Raw genomic sequence first — 11,931 nt, 5'->3', positions numbered from 1 at the left:
CTTAATTAACGAACCACACCGCACCACAGTAAATGACCCACATCGCACCACAGTAAACAAACCACACAGCACCACAATAAAGGAGTCGGAGAGCATTTTACCGTCTCCAACTCCAGGCAAAAGTAGGCTACACACTGGTACCGTTAAATATACCTTATTTAAATGCACCGCGTTATATCAGACTTAAATACACCCTTAGTAAATTCATGACACTTCAGGTATAGACAGAAAAAAAATCCCCTCCTCCTCTTTTGCCTCTTCTTCCTTCTTTCTTCTTGTCTTCTTTATTCTTTATTCTTGTCTTCTTTTCCTCTTCATTGACTAGGCTCTCTTGCAGGCCTGGAAAAAATGGTACTGTCAGTCGCTTCCACATCAACTATTTCAAAAACACCAAAAAGGAGATCAACTGAGTTCCAGTGAATGTGTTTTCTACGTTCATGGTACAAAAGAAGGGTCGTCTACCTCTACCACCAGGGTCTTAAAGCTACCCGTGGAAAGACACAGAAATCCCTTGTCAAATATGTGAGCTGAAATGGTTTATTTAAGTATGCCCCAAAATTTGTTAATCAGAGAAAGTTTTACATTTTCTGCAAACTGAAAAGGGTCAAACTGCCACCAAGGTCTTAAAGCTACCCGTGGAAAGACACAGAAATCCCTTGTCAAATATGTGAGCTTAAGTGTTGAAATGGTTTATTTAAGTGGGCTTTTTTTTTCTAGCGGGCTTTTTTTTTTTAGCGGGCTTTTTTTTTTTAGCGGGCTTTTTTTTTTTTATTAATGTTTACTTTTTTGTGCCCTTGAGCTGTCTCCTTTGCTGTAAAAAAAAAAAAAATAAATAAATAAATAAATAAAAAAAAAAAAAAAAAAAAAAAAGTATGCCCCAAAATTTGTTAATCAGAGAAAGGTTTACATTTTCTGCAAACTGAAAAGGGTCAAACTGCCACCAAGGTCTTAAAGCTACCCGTGGAAAGGCACAGGAGTCCCATGAAAGCCTAGTCAAATATATGTAAGCTTGGGCGCCAAAATGTTATGTTAATCTTAACCCAGTAGCAGCGGGGATCATGTTTCTTAATGGTCCCTCTAAGTGAGAAAAATGAGAAAAAATCACCCCTCACACAAACCATTTCATAATATATATATATCAAAGTATTTGTGATCAGATTATGTATCATCTATTTTGGGGGGTTTAAATCATGGCACAAATTTGGCCCGTCGCTGCTACACGGTAAAGCCACAAATTTGGCCTGTCGCTGCTACCGGGTTAAAATATGTCTGTAATTAGAAAGGTTTACACTTGCAGAAGACTTCACGCTAAATGAATTCATGTCCAACAGGACTATGAGACCTCTACCCATAATAATCCATATGAAAAAGTTTTGATTGCAACAAAAGAAATCAGTCGGTACCTTAACCCGCTGTGTGTGAGGTTGGTGCCGTCGTCTCCTTCCCCAACACACACACACCGCCTCCTGCAGTCATCTTCCTCCTCTTCATAGCATCGACCATCTGGCTGCCTGGAAGAAACTCTGTTGTTAGTCTAATGAAGGTTACATTTTCTGAGTCTACATGAGTTTGTGATTATCCAGGATGAGTGAGACAGAAGTTGGTGTTCAGAGATGCTCCCACCTCTCTCATTAACTATATCCAAGTGCTAAAAAAGAGATCAGCGATGTTCTAATGAGTGTTTTATTAGGTTCATGGCACAGAAGAAGGGTCAAGCTACACTTTCGCCTCTATCATTAACTATTTTCAAGTGCTAAAAAAGAGATCAGCGATGTTTTAATGAGTGTTTTATTAGGTTCATGGCACAGAAGAAGGGTCAAGCTACCACAGGATCATTAAACCAGTAGCAGCGACGGGATAAATTTGTGGCTTCACCGAGTAGCAGCGACGAGCCTGGGAGTGTATGTTACCGGGCTACCAGTGAAGGGATATCCAGCACACCAATACCACATGGGAAACACTCCACTATCCACCACAGAGCCAGAGAAAGACCTGGGAGTGTATGTTACCAGGCTACCAGTGAAGGGATATCCAGCACACCAATACCACATGGGAAACACTCCACTATCCACCACAGAGCCAGAGAAAGACCTGGGAGTGTATGTTACCAGGCTACCAGTGAAGGGATATCCAGAACACCAATACCACATGGGAAACACTCCACTATCCACCACAGAGCCAGAGAGAGACCTGGGAGTGTATGTTACCAGGCTACCAGTGAAGGGATATCCAGCACACCAATACCACATGGGAAACACTCCACAATCCACCACAGAGCCAGAGAGAGACCTGGGAGTGTATGTTACCAGGCTACCAGTGAAGGCCAAATCCATGCCAATCGCAGTGGCCGGGTTAAAAGTGTCACAAGTAAATTAAATATGAATGGTAAAAATCCAGGATAAAGAGATAGAGCTCACCTTTCCGTTCCTGCGTCTCTGCTTCTTGTCTCTTGCCTCCCTGTGCTCGAGTCGTCTCTCCCTCCGCCTCCCTTCACCTCCTCGTCCTAGTGCTCCTCCTCCGTTCCCCGGCCAGCCAGGGGAGGAGGTGGGGAAGAGAAGAGACAAAAATTAGTGCACATCCCTAAATAGAGGGTGCAAAACCTATTACAATCTCGCCACCTTCGTAAAGAAACCGCCCAAGTCGTTATTTTCTATTTTTCAAGAAGAGAACGTCATCATCTCATTTGGCTTAAGATTTAGGCAGAAATAAAAAGGCAATTCTAGAACACTCAAACCCTGAATATCTAAGACAACTTAACAAAAATGGAAATCACTGAAAAATGACTTAGGCAATTACTTTATGAGGGTGACGATATAACAGCAGGAGGTGTGTGTGGGGGAGGGGGTGGAGGAGGAGGAGGGGGAAAAGATAGGAAAGAAGGCCATGCTGTTTGCATCTCTGTGACATGTGCACCGCGGGGAGACTTGACATGAGAGCCCCGCCCCGCCCAACGGTGTTACGACGTCGGGATGACATCAGCTTCACTCACTCCCTCTTCTGCCACCACTATGACATGTGCACCTCAAGGGAGGCAGATCCTCAATCCGACTGAACGACAAACAACCCAGACAGTGGTTCAGGCCACCCTAGCCAGCCACATTCCGCCGAAACGGAGTGGAGGTGTCGGCGCAACCCTCCCCACCTTAGGGCTGCCGCCGACAGCTTCATGAGTCCCCCCACTCCCAAACGGGTGTTACGACGTCGGGATGGTCTCGCCGGATCTCGGGACGGACAGATTCACACAAGGGGGTAAAGGAAGTTGAAGGAGGAGGAGGAGGAGGAGGAGGCAGGCTGAGAAAAAGATTAAGGTTCATTAGAAAGTAAAAAGTTTTAAATAGAAGGCAAAAATGAGGCCAAACCCTCAGAATGTCATAGTGAGGTACTTAACTTAGTAATGCAGAGCTCTTCCTCCTCTTGCTGTGGTCTGGGCAGGGCAGCCCCTTGCTTGCTGTGGAGGGCAGCACTCCCACAGCAGCTGAGGAGAGGGAAGGAAGTGGTCACACCAAGGTACATATCATTAACCTGGTACCAGCGAACGGTGAAATTTTTGCCATGATATAAACCCCCAAAAATAGATGATGCATAAACTGATCACAAATAAGTTGATGTATATTGTGAAATGGTTTGCATGAGTGATGATATTTTTCTCATTTTTCTTGCTTAGAGGCAGTGGCCTTTAAGAAACATGTTCCCCGCAGCTACCACCAGCGGGTTAAACAAAGCAGGTTTCCATTACAATTAAATATTTCCCAAAAAACAGAGAAGATTACAGGTTTTCATGAGTCTCCGTTCCAGATGCAGAGGTCTTGAAAAACTATCACCGGCATCACAAAACAGTACACAAGAATCCCAGCACACTCAATCAACCAATCAATAATGGCATACGCAGGGGGGCACGTCGCTTCACCCACCCTACGACACTTGACCCAGGAGTGTCAGCTGAGGTAAGGGAAACTAATCCCATCACTTATACCTCCTTACTGGGATATAATAATAATAATAATAATAATCTTTTGTATAGACATAGAAATAACTCCATTGAACTTGATATTCTGCTGAGGCAATACTACAGCGTGTTTAAGGCAGCAGCAGCATACCTAGTTGTTGATATATTAATGAAAACCTTGTAATTTATAAGTAAATCTTGGTGATAAATTTGCAAAGAACAAAATACCTGGCTGAAATATTAAATGAAAACCTTGCAAATGTATAGGTACAGAAGACTGAGAATATGTTTGAAGGGAGGAGGAGGAGGAGGAGGAAGAGGAGGAGGAGGAGGAGGAGGAAGAGGAGGAGGAGGGAGGAAAGAGAAGAAAGGGAAAGGAAGGGAAAGGAGAAGAAAAGGAAGGAAAAGGAAGAGAAGAAAAGGAAGGGAAAGAATAAGAAAAGGAAGGGAAAGGAAGAGAAGAAAATGAAGGGAAAGGAAGAAAAAGGAAGGAAAAGGAAGAGAAGAAAGGAAGGAAGGAAGAGAAGAAGGAAGGGAAGAGAAGAAGAGGAAAAGGAAGGAAAGAAGAAGAAAAGGAAGGAAGAAGAGAAGAAAGGAAAGGAAGGAAGGAAAGGAAGAAGGAAGGAAGGAAAGAGAAGAAAAGGAAGGAAAGGAAGAGAAAAAGGAAGAGAAAGGAAGGAAGGAAAGGAAGGGAAAGGAAGGAAAAGGAAGGGACAGGAAGGGAAAGGAGAAGAAAAGGAAGGGAAAGAAAGAGAAGGAAGAAAATAACAAAATAAGGGTAGAAAGAAGGAGGAATGTAGAGAATGGAAGAAAAGAAGGGAGAGGAAAATACTAAGAGAAGGAGGAACAAGGGAAGAGAAGGAAGGGAAGGAAGAAGAGGAAATATATTACAAATGAAAACCTTGCAATATATTAGTAAAGAAAACCTTGGTAACAGTTAATCAAATACCTGGTTGATAAAAGTGAAAACCTTGTTAGTATATAAGAAAACCTACCTAGTTGACAGAACAGTAATGGCACATAGTAAATATAGTACCCAGTTCATAAAATAATAGTACCTAGTTGACATAATAGTACTGGAAACCTTCGCTTTCTATCATACACCCATGCAGCAGGTAAAATCACATACACACCTTTCGTAGAGCTGCCCTGCCGCCAATACTCCATCCCGGGTCACTTGCACAGGCGCCGTAACCAGGTCAGTTCAGTGCAGTGTAGTTCGGAGGGAGTGCCTTTGCAGCGGCCCCTCTAAATGTTCTTCTTGTGCCTGGTTGTGCTGCCTTTTCTTCTCCAACTTTAAGTGATTCTTCTAAAAGTCTTGAGTATATTTAATTTCCTCCCTTCTGTTTGTTTCCAGTTCTGTTCGGAGGGTTGCCTTTGCCCCTCTAAATGGTCTTCTTGTGCTTGGTTGTGCCGTCTTCTCTTCTCTGATTTTTAAGCGATTCTTCTAAAATTCTTGAGTATATTTAATATCCTCCCTTCTGATAAAGTTTACAGTTCAGTTCAGTGCAGTTCGGAGCCTCCACTTCTTGATTTTCTTGTGCCTGGTTGAGTGCTGCCGTCTCTTCTCGGATTTTAAGCGATTCTTCCAAAATTCTTGCATATATTTAATTTCCTTCCTTCTGTTTATGCATGTTTCAAGTTTCTTGATTAAAGATGCAATATGGTAGTAGTAGTAGTAGTAGTAGTAGTAGCAGTAGTAGTAGTAGTCTGTGTAAAAGGGAGGGGTCCAGTAACCTGTGTATTGTAAAAGAGGTCAGTTTTCTTTTCTTCTTCTCTTCTTCCCCATTCTTCTGATCAGGTCTTTCTTGACTTCACAGTCTTATTGCTTCTTTACATAACAATAGTTCTAAAGTGTCCACCTTGTTTTCTTGGTATGGCTGTGCTAGTATTGTGTGTAGTAGCATGTCGTGGTAGGTATTGGGTGCTGTAATCTGTTTCTGCCCCTTACATGTTGTGTCAGGGCAACTGTGGAAGAAGGAGAATAAGAGTTATAGGCTGGTATTACAAGACACTTTGCCATATCACATCAGCTATTTCTAAAGGACAAAGAGGGGATCCATCAGGTTCTATAGGTTCCTGGTACAGAAGAAGGGTCAGACTACCACCAGGGTCATAAAACTATCCCTGGAAATGCCCACAACTCCTACAAAAGCCTTGGCAAATATGTGTTCTTGGGTGGGGAAATGTTTTGTAATAACATCATAATATTTGGAAAGGAGGAATGTGATTCAAAAGTTCAGAGCGAGAGGGAGGGATCTGATTTAAATTTTGTACATGGTGTCCTGCATACGTGTGTGGCTGGTCATAAGGATGAAAATGTACTTTATGTTCGAAGGCTGGGGAAGTTTGAAGAACAGAAGAAAAAGAGACCACTGCTAGTAGTCCTCAAAGAGAATAACATAAAAGCAAGCCTATTCAGAAACATTAGAAAGCTGCAGGGAACTGAGGAATACTCAGGGATCAATGTTGCCAACGACTTGACAAAGAGGCAGAGGGAAAAGGAGAATGAATTAAGACTGGAAGCAAAAAACTTGACCGAGCAGGGGAAAGGGTTGGTAAAAAATTAAGTAAAGGAAATAATAGTAAAGACATACGAGCAATGACGTGTTGGTATACAAATGCTGATGTCTTGAGCACCAAGTTAATCGAGTTAAGATTTAGATTAAGGCATTGTATAAGCAAGCCACTTCTGTTATTTATATGTGAGGTTAATCCAAAAAATTTGAGATATCCCTTGACAGCTGAAGAAATGTCAATATCTGGATATAAGTTATATTTAAAGAGAGAGAATAGAGGAATAGCAATATATGTACATGAGAGTATATCAGCATGGCAAGTGGAGATGAACACAGAATTTGAAGAGGCTTTATGGATACGCATGAGAGTTAACAAGAACGAGGAAGCACTGATGGGGTGTTTATACAGAAGCCCACACAGCAGTAAGGAAAATAACGATAAACTCAGACAGTTATTGGTGGAAGTGAATTCTGGTAGGGATACACACGTTTTTATGGTTGGTGATTTCAACTATCCCAAAATTGATTGGGAAAATTGGACTACAGAGGGAGGGAGCACAGAAACAGAGGAATATAAATTTATAGAAGCAGTGAGGAACTCTTACATGTACCAACATGTATCACAGGCCACCAGAGGAAGAGGCATGGTTTCGACAAGTTTACTTGACTTAATTATGACCAGAGAGGAAGGTATAATATCAAATATTGAATATGAGTCCCCCCTTGGTAAAAGTGATCACTGTGTACTTATAATAGACCTTAAATTTTTCAACAGTGTACCCCAGCGCTCATATGAGAAGTTTTATTATGATAAAGGGGACTATGAAGCTATGCGTACATTTTTAGGGAGTATCGAATGGGAAGAAGGATTCAAACACTGCAAAGATAATGTAGAGGAACAGTTGAAGATGATCACAGAAAATTTGCAGTTAGCAAAACAAAAATTTATCCCCAGTAAGATCATTGATACTGCAGGACAACGACAATATAATACACCACTTGACATGAAGACACGACAAGCAGTGAGGAAGAAACATAGAACATGGCAAAGGTATATTGAGACCATGGATCAACAGAAATATAAAGAATATGCCAGGGCAAGAAATAAGGCAAAGTCTATGACGAGGAAACTGCAGAGGGCAGCGGAAAGGAACTTTCAGTAAGTGTAAGGAGAACCCAAAAACTTTTGGAAATATGTGAAAAGTAAAGTGAAGGTAAAGAGGTGTAGCTGATCTATACATATCAGAGTCAGGGGACAGAGAAGAATTGACAAAAACAGATGGTGAGAAAGCACAGGTACTAGCTGATTTCTTTAGTAGTGTATTTATAGAGGAGCTTGATTCAGTTCCACCACCCATCGCAACCAGAAATTATGGAAGTAGACTTGAGATGGTTGAGATAACTGCTCATGAAATTAAGGAGAAACTGAAAAATCTCAAAGTGGATAAATCTCCTGGACCAGATGAAATACAACCGAGGATATTAAAGGAACTTAGTTCTGAGCTTGCAGAGCCCCTGAAAAGCTTATATAATACATCACTTCGAACGGGAAAGGTACATGAAATATGGAGACAGGCTACAATATCGGCTATATTTAAGAAAGGCTGTAAGAAAACGCCAAGCAACTATAGACCGGTAAGCTTAACATGTATATTATCTAAAGTAATGGAGTCTATAGTGAGAGATAAAATGGTTCATCATATGTCAGCAAACAATTTGTTTAGCCAGAGTCAGTTTGGCTTTATCAGTGGGAGGTCAATTACACTACAGTTATTAAAGGTAATGGATACATGGACTGAAATACTGGAAGGTGGAGGAGAACTTGATGTAGTGTATCTAGATATAAAAAAGGCATTTGACACTGTCCCACACAACAGATTGATGATGAAGTTAAAAGCCTATGGAATGGGAGACCAACTTGTATACTGGATTAAAGCCTTACTAAACAGAAGAAAACAGAAAGTGGTTGTTAGAGGTTCCTCGTCAGAGTGGAAGGATGTCAGTGGAGTGCCTCAGGGAAGTGTTATTGGACCATTACTGTTTGTGATATATATTAATGACTTGCCAGATAATATTGAGTCATTGGTATACATGTTTGCTGACGACACTAAATGTTTTAAGGAAATTGGAAGTTCTGGGGACCAAGGATCACTCCAGAGGGATTTGAACAGGCTACAAAGTTGGTCAGTGGATTGGTTATTGGAGTTCCATCCAGCGAAGTGCAAGGTTATGACAGTGACAAGGCAAAGGAATCAACAAGTGGAAAGAGAATATTTTATGCAGAAGGAAGACCAACCTGTAAGTCTTGAACGAGTGGATAGTGAAAAGGATCTTGGAATAATAGTAGACCAGCATCTTACATTTGAACAACATATTAATGACAAAATAAATAAAGCCAATAGAACAATGGGACTCATCAGAAGGTCATTTGTGGATTTAAATAAAGAAAATTTTATTATATTGTATAAAGCACTGGTGAGACCACAGCTGGAATTTGGAAATGTGATATGGAGTCCGAGTAGAAAGAAGGACATCACTTCCCTGGAAAATGTGCAAAGGCGATCAACGAGAATGGTAAATGGACTTACACCTATCGTACCAAGAAAGGTTAAAGGAACTTAGTTTGCCAACATTGGTGTATAGGAGGTTAAGGGGTGAAATGATAGAGACCTATAAGATTGCAAGGGGGAAATATGACACCAGAGTGGCTCCAGTGCTTGACTATAATGTACGTGAAGAATTAGTGACAAGAGGACACCAATACAAATTGAATAAAAAGAGGTGCAACACAAGGATCCGTCAAAACAGTTACATGAATAGGATAGTAAATGTATGGAATAGTCTTCCCTCCTCTGTAGTAGAGGCCCCAAGTATTTATACATTTGAAAAGAGACTTGACCGCCACTGGCAGCATCAAGAAGTGTTTTTTAACTATGAAGCAAAGTTGTCTGTTTCGCCACAGATGTCCATACCATAGTTTTTTTTGAGCTGTTACTGAAGATCTGGATATAGAGGCCCTTGGGCCTGCGTCCAGCACTCACCTAAGTATACCTAAGTAAGTATAGACACGGTCCCATCACGCAGATGGCTTGGCAGGTAACACATTACGTAACACTGTCCCTGAACACACGTCACACGCCTTCCCCGCCCGTCACAATGCGTAGACGTAACACAGTACCATACATCACCGTGACGAAGCTGTATAGTGTTGCAGCTGTATAGTGTTGCAGGTAACGATATAATAACGTAACACTAGTCTAGGGTACCCAAACAGTCATTGGCACTGCGTAACACTTGCAACCCGTCACACGCCTCCCTGACCATCACCTCAAGACGTAGCCGTAACACACCACACAGGAGCACAGTAACACAGCTGTAGAGTTAGTCACGCATGCAAATAACAACGTGTAAGTCTCTCACCTCAAAATATATATTAACCACGGCCCTGCCACGACTGCCCGGCGGTCACCTCAACACTGGACGCCACACAGCCCTATTACGCACTTATATCATTAACCCAGCAATAATATAATGACTCATAGCACTGTCTCACCTCAAATTACACTCCACAAGTCCCTGGCAAGCTCGTGGAGGCAAGAAAAAGTGGGAGCCAGCGGGGCCATGGCGTAGGGTTGACAGGTGGCCATGGCTGTGTGGACGCGAAGACTCCCAGCCAATCAGCGCACAGGAAGCTCCGGGCAGCCATCAGAGCACAGAATAGGGACGCTGCCCTCTCCCGCCAAAGCCAAAGATATATTATAGTTATTTCCAAGCCTGTTTTAAGCCTTACAATGTTACTATGGCTTTCCGGGAGGTTAGAATTAGTCTTTGCACACTTTAATTATGGTTTTCTTGGAGCTTTGAAGGTTTAGAGGCATGAGTTTGAAGGAGCGAGAAACTGTCGGGTCCGTACACACATATAGTTATTTCCAAGCCTGTTTTAAGCCTTACAACGTTACTATGGCTTTCCGGGATGTTAGTTTTAGTATTTGCACACTTTAATTATGGTTTTCTACGAGTCTTGAAGGTTAAGAGGCGCGTGTGTGAGGGTGCGAGAAATTGGCGGCAAAGATTCTTATGAGGGAAGCCGTCCTTTGCACCGCGACCAAGCCTGTTTAAGCCTTACACTCTTACTATGGCTTTCCAAGAGGTGAGGTTACTTTTAGTCTTTGCACACTTTAATTATGGTTTTCTACGAGTCTTGAAGGTTAAGAGGCGTGTGTGTGAGGGAGCGAGGTTTTGGCGCCAAAGTTGCAATGAGGGGGAAGCTGCTGACCTGGTGCCGCGACCAATCACAGAGCAGGAAAAAAAGGCGGGAGCTCACAGCCAATCAGCGCACAGCAAGGCCCCCAGGACAGCCAATCAGAGCAGAGAATAGGGACGCCCCCCATTTCCCGCTCAAAATCACTCAAGAAAGCCTGGAGACTAGTTTTGATATTTTCACACTTTAATTATGGCTTTCCGGGAGCTCTGAAGGTGAATTAACGTGTCTAAGAGGGAGAAAGCTGTGGGCGTCTTCATACCTCGTCGAATTATTAATAAAACCAAAACTTACCGGCGTGGAAATATAATATGGATAAAATTAAATTAAAACTTACCTAAAACTTGCTTGGTCCATATAGTAATAAGGGAAATATGAGTAACGAAGCCTGCCAGAATTAGTTTGTCCTACAGGGATATAAAATCACACTAAAAACCATAAATTACTGATAAAATGTAACATATGGATAATTAATGTGATAAAGAAGATAATATTCAAGGGATAAGTGATAAGGGAAATAAATAAGTTAACCAGAATCTCGATAAAGCATAAAAAAACCACTGCAAACCATAAATGACTTCGAAAATATGAAATAAATTAATAAATAGAAACTATCACTGGAATATCTAAGTTTACCCTCGCAACACACACTCGCTCACACACATACACTTCAACCTTATAACGTGACCGCTTCGCCCCCTTTCTGCCCCTTACCTTAATTAAGTAGTGCTATTGCCGAATAACCGGGCTGCGGCGTTATAATCGTGAATATTTGGCGCCATCGTAAGGAGCGTCTTGCCGTGCGTCTGCTTGGGATGGAGGTCGGCCCGGGAATGGCGCCAAGGCTCGCTTCCCCGCCAAGCTTAGTATCTCAAACACGCTTATTAATGGTCTTACGCAGGGACGAACTATGAATTAATGACTATAAAAACACAATAATAGAGCTCATAACCGTAAAGCTAAAGGACATTTTAAATATACGAATATTCCAGAAAAAAACAACGCGCTGACCCCGCCAAATTTACCATAGTGCCTCCCCCAAGCGTTTTAATGATCATGCGGGCATCCTTTTAATGAACGAGCGGATGCTTTGGCTCGGCGTGCCCTTAATAGGACTCTAGAAGGCACTCCTGCATAATATACTTATAATTATATCAAGGTCAGACTTAAACTCTACACACAAAGCTCAATCGACTCTGCCATTG

Source organism: Eriocheir sinensis, chromosome 13, assembly GCF_024679095.1.
Source record: "Eriocheir sinensis breed Jianghai 21 chromosome 13, ASM2467909v1, whole genome shotgun sequence".
Taxonomy (NCBI): Eukaryota; Metazoa; Arthropoda; class Malacostraca; order Decapoda; family Varunidae; genus Eriocheir; species Eriocheir sinensis.
This window is presented reverse-complemented; position numbering follows the sequence as displayed.